This window comes from Nematostella vectensis, chromosome 6 (assembly GCF_932526225.1).
Source record: "Nematostella vectensis chromosome 6, jaNemVect1.1, whole genome shotgun sequence".
In the NCBI taxonomy this organism is placed as follows: Eukaryota; Metazoa; Cnidaria; class Anthozoa; order Actiniaria; family Edwardsiidae; genus Nematostella; species Nematostella vectensis.
Genome location: NC_064039.1, coordinates 16,129,069 through 16,151,635, shown reverse-complemented (window position 1 = coordinate 16,151,635; position 22,567 = coordinate 16,129,069). Strand labels below are relative to the sequence as shown.

Here is a 22,567-nt window from a genome sequence, read left to right as displayed (position 1 = left end):
CTGAAAAAATGTATAAAATAGTAATAAATTTCATTTCTAATATTGTAAGTTTATTCTATACTATTTTTAGTGAATGATGATACAAGCCCAGGGGCTTTATTAAGATCTTACATTAGTCAATCACCTGATTCGAGACTACTCTAATAGTGTACATACACTATTTATTTTATACACTATTTGTGTGTGTGTTGGGTGTACCACAACTTTCCTGTAATTCAGTTCCTGGCTACAAAAGCATAAACTATGGCTAATGTTGACTCTATCTGTTAAACACTTCTACAAACATTTAACCAATTACGTTTACAAAAACAAACTATGGGCTGTTATTTAAAGAACGAGCGAAATGAAAATTGCTTACCTCTGCTTCTATTACTAATCTTGTATGTTATTGAACCAAACTTGGACTGAACTTCGGTTGAATATAGTGTTAAAAAGTTGTTATAGCATCATATAAAATTAGGTCTAAGCAAGTTCTTGAAATCACCCATACTGGTACTGGTGGTTATGTGGGACTGTGGGGCTCCATCTCGGATAATATCACCCATACTGGTACTGATGGTTATGTGGGACTGTGGGGCTCTATCTTGGATAATATCACCCATACTGGTACTGATGGTTATGTGGGACTGTGGGGCTCTATCTCGGATAATATCAAAATGTTAAGGGGCAGCAGAGGCAAGTACATCTAAATAGACATCTAGTAGGTTCTAATAAGATAATTTCTCATAATAATACAATATCAAGGTGTCCAGCAAAGGGAAGGAGGGTATCTGAATAGACATCTAGAAGATCCTAATAAGGTAAGAGGGATATAACCATCTAATTGCAAATAATCAGAGGGAAACAATGATAATATCCTAATCTCAATATCAGATATAAGTGATTTTTCTCTTTGTGGGAGTAAGAAAGCGAAACGTAGAAATGGACAGTTCATTCCTTTACTATCAGCAAAAAGCTAGATCCCCCCTAGAATATTATCAAGTGGTTATTTTTTTTTTATCTAATTTTTATTATGTAATTATAAATCATTTATCATACTCTGAGCATTAACTACTTATTTTACAGTAAATTAAGTAAAGCATATGATACTTATGAGTTATTAGCGATTAATTATAAATTTTTGTGATTACTCTAGCTTGTTACACTAAAAGTTATAGAACGCACGTTAAACGACAGTGGATAAAATATTTTGATTATTACAAAGTGCAGATGGACAGGATAGTTCTGTGAGAAATTAGGAGACTGAATAGTCCTATTCACAGTCCCCGCCGCCATCTTGGGTACAAACATGAAAACGAGGCGAGAGTTGACTCATAATCAAAATAAAAGAAGATGTTTATCTGACCTCTGATTATCTACGCAGAAAACGGCTCCCAAAACAACCGTCAAGTCGATAAATCGTGGTTTATTTGAAACCACACTTCTCGCTAAATTATATTAAGATAAGGATACTCAGGCTCCAAAACAAGCAATCAAAACAAGACAAAATAAGTGAAAAAAAAAAACATTTATACCCCTTTTTCTTGTGTGGCCTGGCTATAGAGTAAATAAATAATGAATAACACCTTATTTTTTTTACAGCTGGTATCACCTTTGCTACAGACCAAATGCAAGTGGGCTTTTTTGTGGGTACCAGGGGGTGAAGCTTGCGAGCACATCAAAAGGCAACATTCCAAGGAATCTGAAGTGGCCTGCCAGCTTGCAGGAACGAGTAAAAAGAACAAAGTAAAAGAACACGAAAGGCTCCGGCTCCCTCGGTGATTATCACCACAATTGCAATGTCCTGAGCTTAGGCGAAGAACAACTGATTGTGGTATGCCTACCTCCCTTGTAAGTCGTGCCTTGGGTTTCACAAGAGGGACGACCTTTGGAGGCACAGAAAGAAGTGTGCGTTTAAACAGCATGGGACAGACAAAAAAGGTATTAATATTATAAACAAGTTAATGAACATACATTTCAATTCTTTTCGGACACGGTAAACGGAGGACTTTGTCGTGCAGTGCAGAAAATATACGCAGTAGATCCTGGGGATTTGATTTCGCTAAGAAATCGTAGAAGCAGATTTTCTCTGTAATAACCCTCCAAAGAAAATAGCAAAGGAGGCGGCAAGGATGTCTTCTCATGCTTTTAATTAAAAAAACGATACATAGAAGGGGAATGCTGCTGGAGTCTATGATTTTGTATTTCATTTTCAGCCAACCTATATATCAAATCTGTATACGGTGAAGTGAATAAATTGTATTGTGAGCGTGACGAGGTCGGCTTCGTGGCCAAGCACAATGATCTAATAATACAGATGGGGAACTGCCTCTATGATCAGCATGGCGAGAGGCAGGCTACTTATATGAGCACCAAAATGCGGGAGATAGCCAGATTGGTGCTCGAGGTTAAAATAAATTAACCGAGCCAACATGGCCTGACTGAACTCATCACTTCCCAAATTTCGCCCTGGTAAAAGAGGGGGTGAAGCGGGTTGCCGGCTTTAGTGATGTCCGGCATATCTTCACCATCCCTAGCGCACTTCACTAGTGCACTTCACTGAAGTGGGCAACTGGGCTCAGGCGCCAAGATGATGCAGCTATCCGAGAGGCACAGGACTTCCTCCATCTTATGGATATAGAGTGCGACATTTAAGAACAAAGAGATCGAGGGCAGAGTTGTGGCGGATTAGTCTAGTTGACTTAGATTTGACAAACGATTCTATGTTAAAATTGTAAAAGCCTTCATGGCATTTGTAATAAAAGAAGATGTTTATCTGACCTCTGATTATCTACGCAGAAAACGGCTCCCAAAACAACCGTCAAGTCGATAAATCGTGGTTTATTTGAAACCACACTTCTCGCTAAATATATTAAGATAAGAATACTCAGGCTCCAAAACAAGCAATTCAAAACAAGACAAAATAAGTGAAAAAAAAAAACATTTTACCCCCTTTTTCTTGTGTGGCCTGGCTATAGGGAAAATAAATAATGAATAACACCTTATTTTTTTTTTACAGTTGGTATCACCTTTGCCACAGACCAAATGCAAGTGGGCTTTTTTGTGGGTACCAGGGGGTGAAGCTTGCGAGGCACATCAAAAGGCAACATTCCAAGGAATCTGAAGTGGCCTGCCAGCTTGCAGGAACGAGTAAAAAGAACAAAGTAAAAGAACACGAAAGGCTCCGGCTCCTTGGTGATTATCACCACAATTGCAATGTCCTGAGCTTAGGCGAAGGACAACTGATTGTGGTATGCCTACCTCCCTTGTAAGTCGTGCCTTGGGTTTCACAAGGGGGACGACCTTTGGAGGCACAGAAAGAAGTGTGCGTTTAAACAGCATGGGACAGACAAAGAAGGTATAAATATTATAAACAAGTTAATGAACAGACATTTCAATTCTTTTCGGACACGATAAACGGAGGACTTTGTCGTGCAGTGCAGAAAATATACGCAGTAGATCCTGGGGTTTGATTTCGCTAAGAAATCGTAGAAGCAGATTTTCTCTGTAATAACCCTCTAAAGAAAATAGCAAAGGAGGCGGCAAGGATGTCTTCTCATGCTTTTAATTAAAAAAACGATACATAGAAGGGGAATGCTGCTGGAGTCTATGATTTTGTATTTCATTTTCAGCCAACCTATATATCAAATCTGTATACGGTGAAGTGAATAAATTGTATTGTGAGCGTGACGAGGCCGGCTTCGTGGCCAAGCGCGATGAACTAATAATACAGATGGGGAACTGCCTCTATGATCAGCATGGCGAGAGGCAGGCTACTTATATGAGCACCAAAATGCGGGAGATAGCCAGATTGGTGCTCGAGGTTAAAATAAATTAACCGAGCCAACATGGCCTGACTGAACTCATCACTTCCCAAATTTCGCCCTGGTAAAAGAGGGGGTGAAGCGGGTTGCCGGCTTTAGTGATGTCCGGCATATCTTCACCATCCCTAGCGCACTTCACTAGTGCACTTCACTGAAGTGGGCAACTGGGCTCAGGCGCCAAGATGATGCAGCTATCCGAGAGGCACAGGACTTCCTCCATCTCATGGATATAGTGTGGGCTCAAAAGGTATGGATCTGTTCATTCCACCTTATGTTAGATCCTTGTGGTCCGCCCTAAAATTAGTGTAGTCAGTTACAACCGCAGCATTTAACACTTTTGGCTTAATTTGATGTTTTTTTAAATATAAAAAGTTCAGCATTGATACTGATTATAAAAAGAATAGTGATAATGACTTTCAAGCTATTCTAAAAGAAACTAATGTGTTAATATATTTTCAGGTATCTTCCAAGTCTATAGCCTCTGTCGGAGAGAGAAAATACAACAAAATTAATCTACTTCCTCTGGCGGAGGATCTTGCAATGCTTAGGGCGTACCTGGACAAAAATCCCCAGACAAGAAAGTGAAATTTTAGTTTGGGTTAGGCTACACCTATAAAAAGGATATCACAGACTCGTGTAATACAAATGTTTACCCAACAGAGAAGCATAGTGCTGGCATACCAGAAATGCATAAAGCTAATGTTTTTTTACTTTATTTTCCAGAATTATCAAGCACTGGCCAAGTTTCTCATATCTAGTAAAAGACAAGTGTTAGTGGTAGTGCTCCCCCAACATTACAGGAGGGTCTTTCCATTTGAAGCTATAGCAGCAGTCAGCTGTACTTTAGTAGTGCCCAGTCTTTTAACAGTCTTCATAATAAAATCTTGTAGGACATGCTCACAATGCCACAAATACAATTGTCTGCAATAGAAAGCCTGTTTTACTTTTTTTTTTAAATCTATGTCTCGTACTATATACCAGATTTCTGTTACATGATAATAGCAAACTCAAGTATAGAATATGTGAAAAATTTGTTTTGGTGAAGATGAGAAACAACTGACACCCTTCAGTGCTTATGTACAGTAGACAATTACTTATCTATAAAAAAAACTAAAAATAGTAAAAGCTAGCTGAAAAAATGTATAAAATAGTAATAAATTTCATTTCTAATATTGTAAGTTTATTCTATACTATTTTTAGTGAATGATCATACAAGCCCAGGGGCTTTATTAAGATCTTACATTAGTCAATCCCCTGATTCGAGACTACTCTTATAGTGTACATACACTATTTATTTTATACACTATTTGTGTGTGTGTTGGGTGTACCACAACTTTCCTGTAATTCAGTTCCTGGCTACAAAAGCATAAACTATGACTAATGTTGACTCTATCTGTTAAACACTTTTACAAACATTTAACCAATTACGTTTACAAAAACAAACTATGGGCTGTTATTTAAAGAACGAGCGAAATGAAAATTGCTTACCTCTGCTTCTATTACTAATCTTGTATGTTATTGAACCAAACTTGGACTGAACTTCGGTTGAATATAGTGTTAAAAAGTTGTTATAGCATCATATAAAATTAGGTATAAGCAAGTTCTTGAAATCACCCATACTGGTACTGGTAGTTATGTGGGACTGTGGGGCTCCATCTCGGATAATATCACCCATACTGGTACTGATGGTTATGTGGGACTGTGGGGCTCTATCTCGGATAATATCACCCATACTGGTACTGATGGTTATGTGGGACTGTGGGGCTCTATCTCGGATAATATCAAAATGTTAAGGGGCAGCAGAGGCAAGTACATCTAAATAGACATCTAGTAGGTTCTAATAAGATAATTTCTGATAATAATACAATATCAAGGTGTCCAGAAAAGGGAAGGAGGGTATCTGAATAGACATCTAGAAGATCCTAATAAGATAAGAGGGATATAACCATCTAATTGCAAATAATCAGAGGGAAACAATGATAATATCCTAATCTCAATATCAGATATAAGTGATTTTTCTCTTTGTGGGAGTAAGAAAGCCAAACGTAGAAATGGACATTACATCCCTTTACTATCAGCAAAAAGCTAGATCCCCCCTAGAATATTATCAAGTGGTTATTTTTTTGTATCTAATTTTTATTATGTAATTATATTCATTTATCATACTCTGATTGAAATACCAAGTAAACACATGTGGCATAAAAAATACCTGGTCAATTTGGATAGAGCATTAACTACTTATTTTACAGTCAAGTAAGTAAAGCATATGATACTTATGAGTTATGAGCGATTAATTATAAATTTTTGTGATTACTCTAGCTTGTTACACTAAAAGTTATAGAACGCACAATAAAATATTCCGGTTCCGAATTTAAACGACAGTGGATAAAATATTTTTATTATTACAAAGTGCAGATGGACAGGATAGTTCTGTGAGAAATTAGGAGACTGAATAGTCCTATTCACAGTCCCCGCCGCCATCTTGGATACAAACATGAAAACAAGGCGAGAGTTGACTCATAATCAAAACAAACATTGTTGTCATTGCTGAGTTTTTGGCAAAAATGGTTCTAGTTTATCAAAATGTCAATCTCAATTCGTTAGAAGACATTCAGAAACTTTCTGTAAAGAGTCTTAGAGATGTTTTACGTTCCTACAAAGAAAATACGAGCGGCATAAAGGCCGATCTCGTCCTAAAAGTCTACGCGATTCTTATGTCACACGTGCTAGATGGCGGGCCAAGTGTCCGGAAGTAGAAAACCCGCAAGATTGCGTTACTTTATAATACTGTATTACGTTACATATTTAGTTTTGTTATGTGATCATGTTGTAATTCGAGATAGGTAAAAAAGGGGGTTGTGCCCCTAGAGTTGAGATGCGAGTGTACTATTACTACGGAGAGTTTGTGATCAAGAAATAAAGTAAAGAGAATATAAGTGAGTTTATTTGGTTGTCCCCGACAAGCTCAACACAAGTTCAAAGTCAAACTGGTAAAGATACTGCAACTTTCAAGTACTCAGCAGTTCTGCATATATATATCTATAATTAATAACTAATCTAATCTAAAACTATTTAACTAAACTATGATGTGAGCAAATATATAAAATAAGGATATTGATAGGTAAAATATTAACAACTATGTACAATATATGGTTTGTAACAATAATAATATAAAATTGTGATAAAATTGACATTAGTAGCAGCAGTTACGAGCAGAAGAGACAGTAAGGTTGCGGGAAGAGGAGCACTTAGGGCAAATGGATTTCCAGGTGTTAGTGTTATCTGTGTCGTAGCTGTTAGTAAACGCAGGTAAGTAGTGGCAAGTTAAACAGGATTTAAACTGGTTAAGTGAGCTAGCAGAGCGAGTAGACGTAGATAGATTATTCCGCAGTTTAGGGATACGATTGAAGTAGCTTGATGGAAAAAGTTTAGTGCGACATTTAGGAACAAAGAGATCGAGGGCAGTGTTGTGGCGGATTAGTCTAGTTGACTTAGATTTGACAAACGATTCTATGTTAAAATTGTAAAAGCCTTCATGGCATTTGTAATAAAAGAAGATGTTTATCTGACATCTGATTATCTACGCAGAAAACGGCTCCCAAAACAACCGTCAAGTCGATAAATCGTGGTTTATTTGAAACCACACTTCTCGCTAAATATATTAAGATAAGGATACTCAGGCTCCAAAACAAGCAATTAAAAACAAGACAAAATAAGTGAAAAAAAAAAACATTTTTACCCCTTTTTCTTGTGTGGCCTGGCTATAGGGAAAATAAATAATGAATAACACCTTATTTTTTTTTTTACAGTTGGTATCAACTTTGCCACAGACCAAATGCAAGTGGGCTTTTTTGTGGGTACCAGGGGGTGAAGCTTGCGAGGCACATCAAAAGGCAACATTCCAAGGAATCTGAAGTGGCCTGCCAGCTTGCAGGAACGAGTAAAAAGAACAAAGTAAAAGAACACGAAAGGCTCCGGCTCCTCGGTGATTATCACCACAATTGCAATGTCCTGAGCTTAGGCGAAGGACAACTGATTGTGGTATGCCTACCTCCCTTGTAAGTCGTGCCTTGGGTTTCACAAGGGGGACGACCTTTGGAGGCACAGAAAGAAGTGTGCGTTTAAACAGCATGGGACAGACGAAGAAGGTATAAATATTATAAACAAGTTAATGAACATACATTTCAATTCTTTCCGGACACGGTAAACGGAGGACTTTGTCGTGCAGTGCAGAAAATATACGCAGTAGATCCTGGAGATTTGATTTCGCTAAGAAATCGTAGAAGCAGATTTTCTCTGTAATAACCCTCCAAAGAAAATAGCAAAGGAGGCGGCAAGGATGTCTTCTCATGCTTTTAATTAAAAAACGATACATAGAAGGGGAATGCTGCTGGAGTCTATGATTTTTTATTTCATTTTCAGCCAACCTATATACTAAATCTGTATACGGTGAAGTGAATAAATTGTATTGTAAGCGTGACGAGGTCGGCTTCGTGGCCAAGCGCGATGAACTAATAATACAGATGGGGAACTGCCTCTATGATCAGCATGGGGAGAGGCAGGCTACTTATATGAGCACCAAAATGCGGGAGATAGCCAGATTGGTGCTCGAGGTTAAAATAAATTAACCGAGCCAACATGGCCTGACTGAACTCATCACTTCCCAAATTTCGCCCTGGTAAAAGAGGGGGTGAAGCGGGTTGCCGGCTTTAGTGATGTCCGGCATATCTTCACCATCCCTAGCGCACTTCACTAGTGCACTTCACTGAAGTGGGCAACTGGGCTCAGGCGCCAAGATGATGCAGCTATCCGAGAGGCACAGGACTTCCTCCATCTTATGGATATAGAGTGCGACATTTAAGAACAAAGAGATCGAGGGCAGAGTTGTGGCGGATTAGTCTAGTTGACTTAGATTTGACAAACGATTCTATGTTAAAATTGTAAAAGCCTTCATGGCATTTGTAATAAAAGAAGATGTTTATCTGACCTCTGATTATCTACGCAGAAAACGGCTCCCAAAACAACCGTCAAGTCGATAAATCGTGGTTTATTTGAAACCACACTTCTCGCTAAATATATTAAGATAAGAATACTCAGGCTCCAAAACAAGCAATTCAAAACAAGACAAAATAAGTGAAAAAAAAAAACATTTTACCCCCTTTTTCTTGTGTGGCCTGGCTATAGGGAAAATAAATAATGAATAACACCTTATTTTTTTTTTTACAGTTGGTATCACCTTTGCCACAGACCAAATGCAAGTGGGCTTTTTTGTGGGTACCAGGGGGTGAAGCTTGCGAGGCACATCAAAAGGCAACATTCCAAGGAATCTGAAGTGGCCTGCCAGCTTGCAGGAACGAGTAAAAAGAACAAAGTAAAAGAACACGAAAGGCTCCGGCTCCTTGGTGATTATCACCACAATTGCAATGTCCTGAGCTTAGGCGAAGGACAACTGATTGTGGTATGCCTACCTCCCTTGTAAGTCGTGCCTTGGGTTTCACAAGGGGGACGACCTTTGGAGGCACAGAAAGAAGTGTGCGTTTAAACAGCATGGGACAGACAAAGAAGGTATAAATATTATAAACAAGTTAATGAACAGACATTTCAATTCTTTTCGGACACGATAAACGGAGGACTTTGTCGTGCAGTGCAGAAAATATACGCAGTAGATCCTGGGGTTTGATTTCGCTAAGAAATCGTAGAAGCAGATTTTCTCTGTAATAACCCTCCAAAGAAAATAGCAAAGGAGGCGGCAAGGATGTCTTCTCATGCTTTTAATTAAAAAAACGATACATAGAAGGGGAATGCTGCTGGAGTCTATGATTTTGTATTTCATTTTCAGCCAACCTATATATCAAATCTGTATACGGTGAAGTGAATAAATTGTATTGTGAGCGTGACGAGGCCGGCTTCGTGGCCAAGCGCGATGAACTAATAATACAGATGGGGAACTGCCTCTATGATCAGCATGGCGAGAGGCAGGCTACTTATATGAGCACCAAAATGCGGGAGATAGCCAGATTGGTGCTCGAGGTTAAAATAAATTAACCGAGCCAACATGGCCTGACTGAACTCATCACTTCCCAAATTTCGCCCTGGTAAAAGAGGGGGTGAAGCGGGTTGCCGGCTTTAGTGATGTCCGGCATATCTTCACCATCCCTAGCGCACTTCACTAGTGCACTTCACTGAAGTGGGCAACTGGGCTCAGGCGCCAAGATGATGCAGCTATCCGAGAGGCACAGGACTTCCTCCATCTCATGGATATAGTGTGGGCTCAAAAGGTATGGATCTGTTCATTCCACCTTATGTTAGATCCTTGTGGTCCGCCCTAAAATTAGTGTAGTCAGTTACAACCGCAGCATTTAACACTTTTGGCTTAATTTGATGTTTTTTTAAATATAAAAAGTTCAGCATTGATACTGATTATAAAAAGAATAGTGATAATGACGTTCAAGATATTCTAAAAGAAACTAATGTGTTAATATATTTTCAGGTATCTTCCAAGTCTATAGCCTCTGTCGGAGAGAGAAAATACAACAAAATTAATCTACTTCCTCTGGCGGAGGATCTTGCAATGCTTAGGGCGTACCTGGACAAAAATCCCCAGACAAGAAAGTGAAATTTTAGTTTGGGTTAGGCTACACCTATAAAAAGGATATCACAGACTCGTGTAATACAAATGTTTACCCAACAGAGAAGCATAGTGCTGGCATACCAGAAATGCATAAAGCTAATGTTTTTTTACTTTATTTTCCAGAATTATCAAGCACTGGCCAAGTTTCTCATATCTAGTAAAAGACAAGTGTTAGTGGTAGTGCTCCCCCAACATTACAGGAGGGTCTTTCCATTTGAAGCTATAGCAGCAGTCAGCTGTACTTTAGTAGTGCCCAGTCTTTTAACAGTCTTCATAATAAAATCTTGTAGGACATGCTCACAATGCCACAAATACAATTGTCTGCAATAGAAAGCCTGTTTTACTTTTTTTTTTAAATCTATGTCTCGTACTATATACCAGATTTCTGTTACATGATAATAGCAAACTCAAGTATAGAATATGTGAAAAATTTGTTTTGGTGAAGATGAGAAACAACTGACACCCTTCAGTGCTTATGTACAGTAGACAATTACTTATCTATAAAAAAAACTAAAAATAGTAAAAGCTAGCTGAAAAAATGTATAAAATAGTAATAAATTTCATTTCTAATATTGTAAGTTTATTCTATACTATTTTTAGTGAATGATCATACAAGCCCAGGGGCTTTATTAAGATCTTACATTAGTCAATCCCCTGATTCGAGACTACTCTTATAGTGTACATACACTATTTATTTTATACACTATTTGTGTGTGTGTTGGGTGTACCACAACTTTCCTGTAATTCAGTTCCTGGCTACAAAAGCATAAACTATGACTAATGTTGACTCTATCTGTTAAACACTTTTACAAACATTTAACCAATTACGTTTACAAAAACAAACTATGGGCTGTTATTTAAAGAACGAGCGAAATGAAAATTGCTTACCTCTGCTTCTATTACTAATCTTGTATGTTATTGAACCAAACTTGGACTGAACTTCGGTTGAATATAGTGTTAAAAAGTTGTTATAGCATCATATAAAATTAGGTATAAGCAAGTTCTTGAAATCACCCATACTGGTACTGGTAGTTATGTGGGACTGTGGGGCTCCATCTCGGATAATATCACCCATACTGGTACTGATGGTTATGTGGGACTGTGGGGCTCTATCTCGGATAATATCACCCATACTGGTACTGATGGTTATGTGGGACTGTGGGGCTCTATCTCGGATAATATCAAAATGTTAAGGGGCAGCAGAGGCAAGTACATCTAAATAGACATCTAGTAGGTTCTAATAAGATAATTTCTGATAATAATACAATATCAAGGTGTCCAGAAAAGGGAAGGAGGGTATCTGAATAGACATCTAGAAGATCCTAATAAGATAAGAGGGATATAACCATCTAATTGCAAATAATCAGAGGGAAACAATGATAATATCCTAATCTCAATATCAGATATAAGTGATTTTTCTCTTTGTGGGAGTAAGAAAGCCAAACGTAGAAATGGACATTACATCCCTTTACTATCAGCAAAAAGCTAGATCCCCCCTAGAATATTATCAAGTGGTTATTTTTTTGTATCTAATTTTTATTATGTAATTATATTCATTTATCATACTCTGATTGAAATACCAAGTAAACACATGTGGCATAAAAAATACCTGGTCAATTTGGATAGAGCATTAACTACTTATTTTACAGTCAAGTAAGTAAAGCATATGATACTTATGAGTTATGAGCGATTAATTATAAATTTTTGTGATTACTCTAGCTTGTTACACTAAAAGTTATAGAACGCACAATAAAATATTCCGGTTCCGAATTTAAACGACAGTGGATAAAATATTTTTATTATTACAAAGTGCAGATGGACAGGATAGTTCTGTGAGAAATTAGGAGACTGAATAGTCCTATTCACAGTCCCCGCCGCCATCTTGGATACAAACATGAAAACAAGGCGAGAGTTGACTCATAATCAAAACAAACATTGTTGTCATTGCTGAGTTTTTGGCAAAAATGGTTCTAGTTTATCAAAATGTCAATCTCAATTCGTTAGAAGACATTCAGAAACTTTCTGTAAAGAGTCTTAGAGATGTTTTACGTTCCTACAAAGAAAATACGAGCGGCATAAAGGCCGATCTCGTCCTAAAAGTCTACGCGATTCTTATGTCACACGTGCTAGATGGCGGGCCAAGTGTCCGGAAGTAGAAAACCCGCAAGATTGCGTTACTTTATAATACTGTATTACGTTACATATTTAGTTTTGTTATGTGATCATGTTGTAATTCGAGATAGGTAAAAAAGGGGGTTGTGCCCCTAGAGTTGAGATGCGAGTGTACTATTACTACGGAGAGTTTGTGATCAAGAAATAAAGTAAAGAGAATATAAGTGAGTTTATTTGGTTGTCCCCGACAAGCTCAACACAAGTTCAAAGTCAAACTGGTAAAGATACTGCAACTTTCAAGTACTCAGCAGTTCTGCATATATATATCTATAATTAATAACTAATCTAATCTAAAACTATTTAACTAAACTATGATGTGAGCAAATATATAAAATAAGGATATTGATAGGTAAAATATTAACAACTATGTACAATATATGGTTTGTAACAATAATAATATAAAATTGTGATAAAATTGACATTAGTAGCAGCAGTTACGAGCAGAAGAGACAGTAAGGTTGCGGGAAGAGGAGCACTTAGGGCAAATGGATTTCCAGGTGTTAGTGTTATCTGTGTCGTAGCTGTTAGTAAACGCAGGTAAGTAGTGGCAAGTTAAACAGGATTTAAACTGGTTAAGTGAGCTAGCAGAGCGAGTAGACGTAGATAGATTATTCCGCAGTTTAGGGATACGATTGAAGTAGCTTGATGGAAAAAGTTTAGTGCGACATTTAGGAACAAAGAGATCGAGGGCAGTGTTGTGGCGGATTAGTCTAGTTGACTTAGATTTGACAAACGATTCTATGTTAAAATTGTAAAAGCCTTCATGGCATTTGTAATAAAAGAAGATGTTTATCTGACATCTGATTATCTACGCAGAAAACGGCTCCCAAAACAACCGTCAAGTCGATAAATCGTGGTTTATTTGAAACCACACTTCTCGCTAAATATATTAAGATAAGGATACTCAGGCTCCAAAACAAGCAATTCAAAACAAGACAAAATAAGTGAAAAAAAAAAAACATTTTTACCCCTTTTTCTTGTGTGGCCTGGCTATAGGGAAAATAAATAATGAATAACACCTTATTTTTTTTTTTTACAGTTGGTATCAACTTTGCCACAGACCAAATGCAAGTGGGCTTTTTTGTGGGTACCAGGGGGTGAAGCTTGCGAGGCACATCAAAAGGCAACATTCCAAGGAATCTGAAGTGGCCTGCCAGCTTGCAGGAACGAGTAAAAAGAACAAAGTAAAAGAACACGAAAGGCTCCGGCTCCTCGGTGATTATCACCACAATTGCAATGTCCTGAGCTTAGGCGAAGGACAACTGATTGTGGTATGCCTACCTCCCTTGTAAGTCGTGCCTTGGGTTTCACAAGGGGGACGACCTTTGGAGGCACAGAAAGAAGTGTGCGTTTAAACAGCATGGGACAGACGAAGAAGGTATAAATATTATAAACAAGTTAATGAACATACATTTCAATTCTTTCCGGACACGGTAAACGGAGGACTTTGTCGTGCAGTGCAGAAAATATACGCAGTAGATCCTGGAGATTTGATTTCGCTAAGAAATCGTAGAAGCAGATTTTCTCTGTAATAACCCTCCAAAGAAAATAGCAAAGGAGGCGGCAAGGATGTCTTCTCATGCTTTTAATTAAAAAACGATACATAGAAGGGGAATGCTGCTGGAGTCTATGATTTTTTATTTCATTTTCAGCCAACCTATATACTAAATCTGTATACGGTGAAGTGAATAAATTGTATTGTAAGCGTGACGAGGTCGGCTTCGTGGCCAAGCGCGATGAACTAATAATACAGATGGGGAACTGCCTCTATGATCAGCATGGGGAGAGGCAGGCTACTTATATGAGCACCAAAATGCGGGAGATAGCCAGATTGGTGCTCGAGGTTAAAATAAATTAACCGAGCCAACATGGCCTGACTGAACTCATCACTTCCCAAATTTCGCCCTGGTAAAAGAGGGGGTGAAGCGGGTTGCCGGCTTTAGTGATGTCCGGCATATCTTCACCATCCCTAGCGCACTTCACTAGTGCACTTCACTGAAGTGGGCAACTGGGCTCAGGCGCCAAGATGATGCAGCTATCCTCCATCTTATGGATATAGAGTGGGCTCAAAAGGTATGGATCTGTTCATTCCACCTTATGTTAAATCCTTGTGGTCCGCCCTAAAATTAGTGTAGTCAGTTACAACCGCAGCATTTAACACTTTTGGCTTAATTTGATGTTTTTTTAAATATAAAAAGTTCAGCATTGATACTGATTATAAAAAGAATAGTGATAATGACTTTCAAGCTATTCTAAAAGAAACTAATGTGTTAATATATTTTCAGGTATCTTCCAAGTCCCTAGCCTCTGTCGGAGAGAGAAAATACAACAAAATTAATCTACTTCCTCTGGCGGAGGATCTTGCAATGCTTAGGGCGTACCTGGACAAAAATCCCCAGACAAGAAAGTGAAATTTTAGTTTGGGTTAGGCTACACCTATAAAAAGGATATCACAGACTCGTGTAATACAAATGTTTACCCAACAGAGAAGCATAGTGCTGGCATACCAGAAATGCATAAAGCTAATGTTTTTTTAATTTATTTTCCAGAATTATCAAGCACTGGCCAAGTTTCTCATATCTAGTAAAAGACAAGTGTTAGTGGTAGTGCTCCCCCAACATTACAGGAGGGTCTTTCCATTTGAAGCTATAGCAGCAGTCAGCTGTACTTTAGTAGTGCCCACTCTTTCAACAGTCTTCATAATAAAATCTTGTAGGACATGCTCACAATGCCACAAATACAATTGTCTGCAATAGAAAGCCTGTTTTACTTTTTTTTTAAATTTATGTCTCGTACTATATACCAGATTTCTGTTACATGATAATAGCAAACTCAAGTATAGAATATGTGACAAATTTGTTTTGGTGAAGATGAAAAACAACTGACACCCTTCAGTGCTTATGTACAGTAGACAATTACTTATCTATAAAAAAAACTAAAAATAGTAAAAGCTAGCTGAAAAAATGTATAAAATAGTAATAAATTTCATTTCTAATATTGTAAGTTTATTCTATACTATTTTTAGTGAATGATGATACAAGCCCAGGGGCTTTATTAAGATCTTACATTAGTCAATCACCTGATTCGAGACTACTCTAATAGTGTACATACTATTTATTTTATACACTATTTGTGTGTGTGTTGGGTGTACCACAACTTTCCTGTAATTCAGTTCCTGGCTACAAAAGCATAAACTATGGCTAATGTTGACTCTATCTGTTAAACACTTCTACAAACATTTAACCAATTACGTTTACAAAAACAAACTATGGGCTGTTATTTAAAGAACGAGCGAAATGAAAATTGCTTACCTCTGCTTCTATTACTAATCTTGTATGTTATTGAACCAAACTTGGACTGAACTTCGGTTGAATATAGTGTTAAAAAGTTGTTATAGCATCATATAAAATTAGGTCTAAGCAAGTTCTTGAAATCACCCATACTGGTACTGGTGGTTATGTGGGACTGTGGGGCTCCATCTCGGATAATATCACCCATACTGGTACTGATGGTTATGTGGGACTGTGGGGCTCTATCTTGGATAATATCACCCATACTGGTACTGATGGTTATGTGGGACTGTGGGGCTCTATCTCGGATAATATCAAAATGTTAAGGGGCAGCAGAGGCAAGTACATCTAAATAGACATCTAGTAGGTTCTAATAAGATAATTTCTCATAATAATACAATATCAAGGTGTCCAGCAAAGGGAAGGAGGGTATCTGAATAGACATCTAGAAGATCCTAATAAGGTAAGAGGGATATAACCATCTAATTGCAAATAATCAGAGGGAAACAATGATAATATCCTAATCTCAATATCAGATATAAGTGATTTTTCTCTTTGTGGGAGTAAGAAAGCGAAACGTAGAAATGGACAGTTCATTCCTTTACTATCAGCAAAAAGCTAGATCCCCCCTAGAATATTATCAAGTGGTTATTTTTTTTGTATCTAATTTTTATTATGTAATTATAAATCATTTATCATACTCTGAGCATTAACTACTTATTTTACAGTAAATTAAGTAAAGCATATGATACTTATGAGTTATTAGCGATTAATTATAAATTTTTGTGATTACTCTAGCTTGTTACACTAAAAGTTATAGAACGCACGTTAAACGACAGTGGATAAAATATTTTGATTATTACAAAGTGCAGATGGACAGGATAGTTCTGTGAGAAATTAGGAGACTGAATAGTCCTATTCACCGTCCCCGCCGCCATCTTGGGTACAAACATGAAAACGAGGCGAGAGTTGACTCATAATCAAAATAAAAGAAGATGTTTATCTGACCTCTGATTATCTACGCAGAAAACGGCTCCCAAAACAACCGTCAAGTCGATAAATCGTGGTTTATTTGAAACCACACTTCTCGCTAAATATATTAAGATAAGGATACTCAGGCTCCAAAACAAGCAATTCAAAACAAGACAAAATAAGTGAAAAAAAAAACATTTTTACCCCTTTTTCTTGTGTGGCCTGGCTATAGGGAAAATAAATAATGAATAACACCTTATTTTTTTTTTTTACAGTTGGTATCACCTTTGCCACAGACCAAATGCAAGTGGGCTTTTTTGTGGGTACCAGGGGGTGAAGCTTGCGAGGCACATCAAAAGGCAACATTCCAAGGAATCTGAAGTGGCCTGCCAGCTTGCAGGAACGAGTAAAAAGAACAAAGTAAAAGAACACGAAAGGCTCCGGCTCCTCGGTGATTATCACCACAATTGCAATGTCCTGAGCTTAGGCGAAGGACAACTGATTGTGGTATGCCTACCTCCCTTGTAAGTCGTGCCTTGGGTTTCACAAGGGGGACGACCTTTGGAGGCACAGAAAGAAGTGTGCGTTTAAACAGCATGGGACAGACAAAGAAGGTATAAATATTATAAACAAGTTAATGAACATACATTTCAATTCTTTTCGGACACGGTAAACGGAGGACTTTGTCGTGCAGTGCAGAAAATATACGCAGTAGATCCTGGGGATTTGATTTCGCTAAGAAATCGTAGAAGCAGATTTTCTCTGTAATAACCCTCCAAAGAAAATAGCAAAGGAGGCGGCAAGGATGTCTTCTCATGCTTTTAATTAAAAAAACGATACATAGAAGGGGAATGCTGCTGGAGTCTATGATTTTGTATTTCATTTTCAGCCAACCTATATACCAAATCTGTATACGGTGAAGTGAATAAATTGTATTGTGAGCGTGACGAGGTCGGCTTCGTGGCCAAGCACGATGAACTAATAATACAGATGGGGAACTGCCTCTATGATCAGCATGGCGAGAGGCAGGCTACTTATATGAGCACCAAAATGCGGGAGATAGCCAGATTGGTGCTCGAGGTCAAAATAAATGAACCGAGCCAACATGGCCTGACTGAACTCATCACTTCCCGAAATTTCGCCCTGGTAAAAGAGGGGGTGAAGCGGGTTGCCGGCTTTAGTGGTGTCCAGCATATCTTCACCATCCCTAGCGCACTTCACTAGTGCACTTCACTAGTGCACTTCACTGAAGTGGGCAACTGGGCTCAGGCGCCAAGATGATGCAGCTATCCTCCATCTTATGGATATAGAGTGGGCTCAAAAGGTATGGATCTGTTCATTCCACATTATGTTAGATCCTTGTGGTCCCCCCTAAAATTAGTGTAGTCAGTTACAACCGCAGCATTTAACACTTTTGGCTTAATTTGATGTTTTTTTAAATATAAAAAGTTCAGCATTGATACTGATTATAAAAAGAATAGTGATAATGACGTTCAAGATATTCTAAAAGAAACTAATGTGTTAATATATTTTCAGGTATCTTCCAAGTCCATAGCCTCTGTCGGAGAGAGAAAATACAACAAAATTAATCTACTTCCTCTGGCGGAGGATCTTGCAATGCTTAGGGCGTACCTGGACAAAAATCCCCAGACAAGAAAGTGAAATTTTAGTTTGGGTTAGGCTACACCTATAAAAAGGATATCACAGACTCGTGTAATACAAATGTTTACCCAACAGAGAAGCATAGTGCTGGCATACCAGAAATGCATAAAGCTAATGTTTTTTTAATTTATTTTCCAGAATTATCAAGCACTGGCCAAGTTTCTCATATCTAGTAAAAGACAAGTGTTAGTGGTAGTGCTCCCCCAACATTACAGGAGGGTCTTTCCATTTGAAGCTATAGCAGCAGTCAGCTGTACTTTAGTAGTGCCCACTCTTTCAACAGTCTTCATAATAAAATCTTGTAGGACATGCTCACAATGCCACAAATACAATTGTCTGCAATAGAAAGCCTGTTTTACTTTTTTTTTTATGTATGTCTCGTACTATATACCAGATTTCTGTTACATGATAATAGCAAACTCAAGTATAGAATATGTGAAAAATTTGTTTTGGTGAAGATGAAAAACAACTGACACCCTTCAGTGCTTATGTACAGTAGACAATTACTTATCTATAAAAAAAACTAAAAATAGTAAAAGCTAGCTGAAAAAATGTATAAAATAGTAATAAATTTCATTTCTAATATTGTAAGTTTATTCTATACTATTTTTAGTGAATGATGATACAAGCCCAGGGGCTTTATTAAGATCTTACATTAGTCAATCACCTGATTCGAGACTACTCTAATAGTGTACATACACTATTTATTTTATACACTATTTGTGTGTGTGTTGGGTGTACCACAACTTTCCTGTAATTCAGTTCCTGGCTACAAAAGCATAAACTATGGCTAATGTTGACTCTATCTGTTAAACACTTCTACAAACATTTAACCAATTACGTTTACAAAAACAAACTATGGGCTGTTATTTAAAGAACGAGCGAAATGAAAATTGCTTACCTCTGCTTCTATTACTAATCTTGTATGTTATTGAACCAAACTTGGACTGAACTTCGGTTGAATATAGTGTTAAAAAGTTGTTATAGCATCATATAAAATTAGGTCTAAGCAAGTTCTTGAAATCACCCATACTGGTACTGGTGGTTATGTGGGACTGTGGGGCTCCATCTCGGATAATATCACCCATACTGGTACTGATGGTTATGTGGGACTGTGGGGCTCTATCTTGGATAATATCACCCATACTGGTACTGATGGTTATGTGGGACTGTGGGGCTCTATCTCGGATAATATCAAAATGTTAAGGGGCAGCAGAGGCAAGTACATCTAAATAGACATCTAGTAGGTTCTAATAAGATAATTTCTCATAATAATACAATATCAAGGTGTCCAGCAAAGGGAAGGAGGGTATCTGAATAGACATCTAGAAGATCCTAATAAGGTAAGAGGGATATAACCATCTAATTGCAAATAATCAGAGGGAAACAATGATAATATCCTAATCTCAATATCAGATATAAGTGATTTTTCTCTTTGTGGGAGTAAGAAAGCGAAACGTAGAAATGGACAGTTCATTCCTTTACTATCAGCAAAAAGCTAGATCCCCCCTAGAATATTATCAAGTGGTTATTTTTTTTTTATCTAATTTTTATTATGTAATTATAAATCATTTATCATACTCTGAGCATTAACTACTTATTTTACAGTAAATTAAGTAAAGCATATGATACTTATGAGTTATTAGCGATTAATTATAAATTTTTGTGATTACTCTAGCTTGTTACACTAAAAGTTATAGAACGCACGTTAAACGACAGTGGATAAAATATTTTGATTATTACAAAGTGCAGATGGACAGGATAGTTCTGTGAGAAATTAGGAGACTGAATAGTCCTATTCACAGTCCCCGCCGCCATCTTGGGTACAAACATGAAAACGAGGCGAGAGTTGACTCATAATCAAAATAAAAGAAGATGTTTATCTGACCTCTGATTATCTACGCAGAAAACGGCTCCCAAAACAACCGTCAAGTCGATAAATCGTGGTTTATTTGAAACCACACTTCTCGCTAAATATATTAAGATAAGGATACTCAGGCTCCAAAACAAGCAATTCAAAACAAGACAAAATAAGTGAAAAAAAAAACATTTTTACCCCTTTTTCTTGTGTGGCCTGGCTATAGAGTAAATAAATAATGAATAACACCTTATTTTTTTTTACAGCTGGTATCACCTTTGCTACAGACCAAATGCAAGTGGGCTTTTTTGTGGGTACCAGGGGGTGAAGCTTGCGAGGCACATCAAAAGGCAACATTCCAAGGAATCTGAAGTGGCCTGCCAGCTTGCAGGAACGAGTAAAAAGAACAAAGTAAAAGAACACGAAAGGCTCCGGCTCCTCGGTGATTATCACCACAATTGCAATGTCCTGAGCTTAGGCGAAGAACAACTGATTGTGGTATGCCTACCTCCCTTGTAAGTCGTGCCTTGGGTTTCACAAGAGGGACGACCTTTGGAGGCACAGAAAGAAGTGTGCGTTTAAACAGCATGGGACAGACAAAAAAGGTATTAATATTATAAACAAGTTAATGAACATACATTTCAATTCTTTTCGGACACGGTAAACGGAGGACTTTGTCGTGCAGTGCAGAAAATATACGCAGTAGATCCTGGGGATTTGATTTCGCTAAGAAATCGTAGAAGCAGATTTTCTCTGTAATAACCCTCCAAAGAAAATAGCAAAGGAGGCGGCAAGGATGTCTTCTCATGCTTTTAATTAAAAAAACGATACATAGAAGGGGAATGCTGCTGGAGTCTATGATTTTGTATTTCATTTTCAGCCAACCTATATATCAAATCTGTATACGGTGAAGTGAATAAATTGTATTGTGAGCGTGACGAGGTCGGCTTCGTGGCCAAGCACAATGAACTAATAATACAGATGGGGAACTGCCTCTATGATCAGCATGGCGAGAGGCAGGCTACTTATATGAGCACCAAAATGCGGGAGATAGCCAGATTGGTGCTCGAGGTTAAAATAAATTAACCGAGCCAACATGGCCTGACTGAACTCATCACTTCCCAAATTTCGCCCTGGTAAAAGAGGGGGTGAAGCGGGTTGCCGGCTTTAGTGATGTCCGGCATATCTTCACCATCCCTAGCGCACTTCACTAGTGCACTTCACTGAAGTGGGCAACTGGGCTCAGGCGCCAAGATGATGCAGCTATCCGAGAGGCACAGGACTTCCTCCATCTTATGGATATAGAGTGCGACATTTAAGAACAAAGAGATCGAGGGCAGAGTTGTGGCGGATTAGTCTAGTTGACTTAGATTTGACAAACGATTCTATGTTAAAATTGTAAAAGCCTTCATGGCATTTGTAATAAAAGAAGATGTTTATCTGACCTCTGATTATCTACGCAGAAAACGGCTCCCAAAACAACCGTCAAGTCGATAAATCGTGGTTTATTTGAAACCACACTTCTCGCTAAATATATTAAGATAAGAATACTCAGGCTCCAAAACAAGCAATTCAAAACAAGACAAAATAAGTGAAAAAAAAAAACATTTTACCCCCTTTTTCTTGTGTGGCCTGGCTATAGGGAAAATAAATAATGAATAACACCTTATTTTTTTTTTACAGTTGGTATCACCTTTGCCACAGACCAAATGCAAGTGGGCTTTTTTGTGGGTACCAGGGGGTGAAGCTTGCGAGGCACATCAAAAGGCAACATTCCAAGGAATCTGAAGTGGCCTGCCAGCTTGCAGGAACGAGTAAAAAGAACAAAGTAAAAGAACACGAAAGGCTCCGGCTCCTTGGTGATTATCACCACAATTGCAATGTCCTGAGCTTAGGCGAAGGACAACTGATTGTGGTATGCCTACCTCCCTTGTAAGTCGTGCCTTGGGTTTCACAAGGGGGACGACCTTTGGAGGCACAGAAAGAAGTGTGCGTTTAAACAGCATGGGACAGACAAAGAAGGTATAAATATTATAAACAAGTTAATGAACAGACATTTCAATTCTTTTCGGACACGATAAACGGAGGACTTTGTCGTGCAGTGCAGAAAATATACGCAGTAGATCCTGGGGTTTGATTTCGCTAAGAAATCGTAGAAGCAGATTTTCTCTGTAATAAC

At 38.0% G+C, this 22,567-nt stretch overlaps 4 long non-coding RNA genes across 4 annotated transcripts; all 4 read left to right on the top strand.

The window, feature by feature from the left end:
- The first annotated feature begins 1,759 nt into the window (after positions 1-1,759).
- Positions 1,760-3,130, top strand: LOC125567964. The gene is made up of 2 exons (XR_007311943.1): positions 1,760-1,920; positions 2,999-3,130. It is a non-coding gene; the product is annotated as an uncharacterized LOC125567964 (long non-coding RNA).
- Positions 3,131-4,284: 1,154 nt separating this feature from the next.
- Positions 4,285-9,161, top strand: LOC125568006. Its single transcript, XR_007311994.1, has 3 exons — positions 4,285-6,793; positions 7,613-7,951; positions 9,030-9,161. It is a non-coding gene; the product is annotated as an uncharacterized LOC125568006 (long non-coding RNA).
- Positions 9,162-10,315: 1,154 nt separating this feature from the next.
- On the top strand, positions 10,316-19,044 carry LOC125568005. Its single transcript, XR_007311993.1, has 5 exons — positions 10,316-12,824; positions 13,646-13,984; positions 17,144-17,482; positions 17,758-18,192; positions 18,669-19,044. It is a non-coding gene; the product is annotated as an uncharacterized LOC125568005 (long non-coding RNA).
- Positions 19,045-20,096: 1,052 nt separating this feature from the next.
- Positions 20,097-22,203, top strand: LOC125568104. The gene is made up of 2 exons (XR_007312099.1): positions 20,097-20,993; positions 22,072-22,203. It is a non-coding gene; the product is annotated as an uncharacterized LOC125568104 (long non-coding RNA).
- Positions 22,204-22,567: the final 364 nt, after the last annotated feature.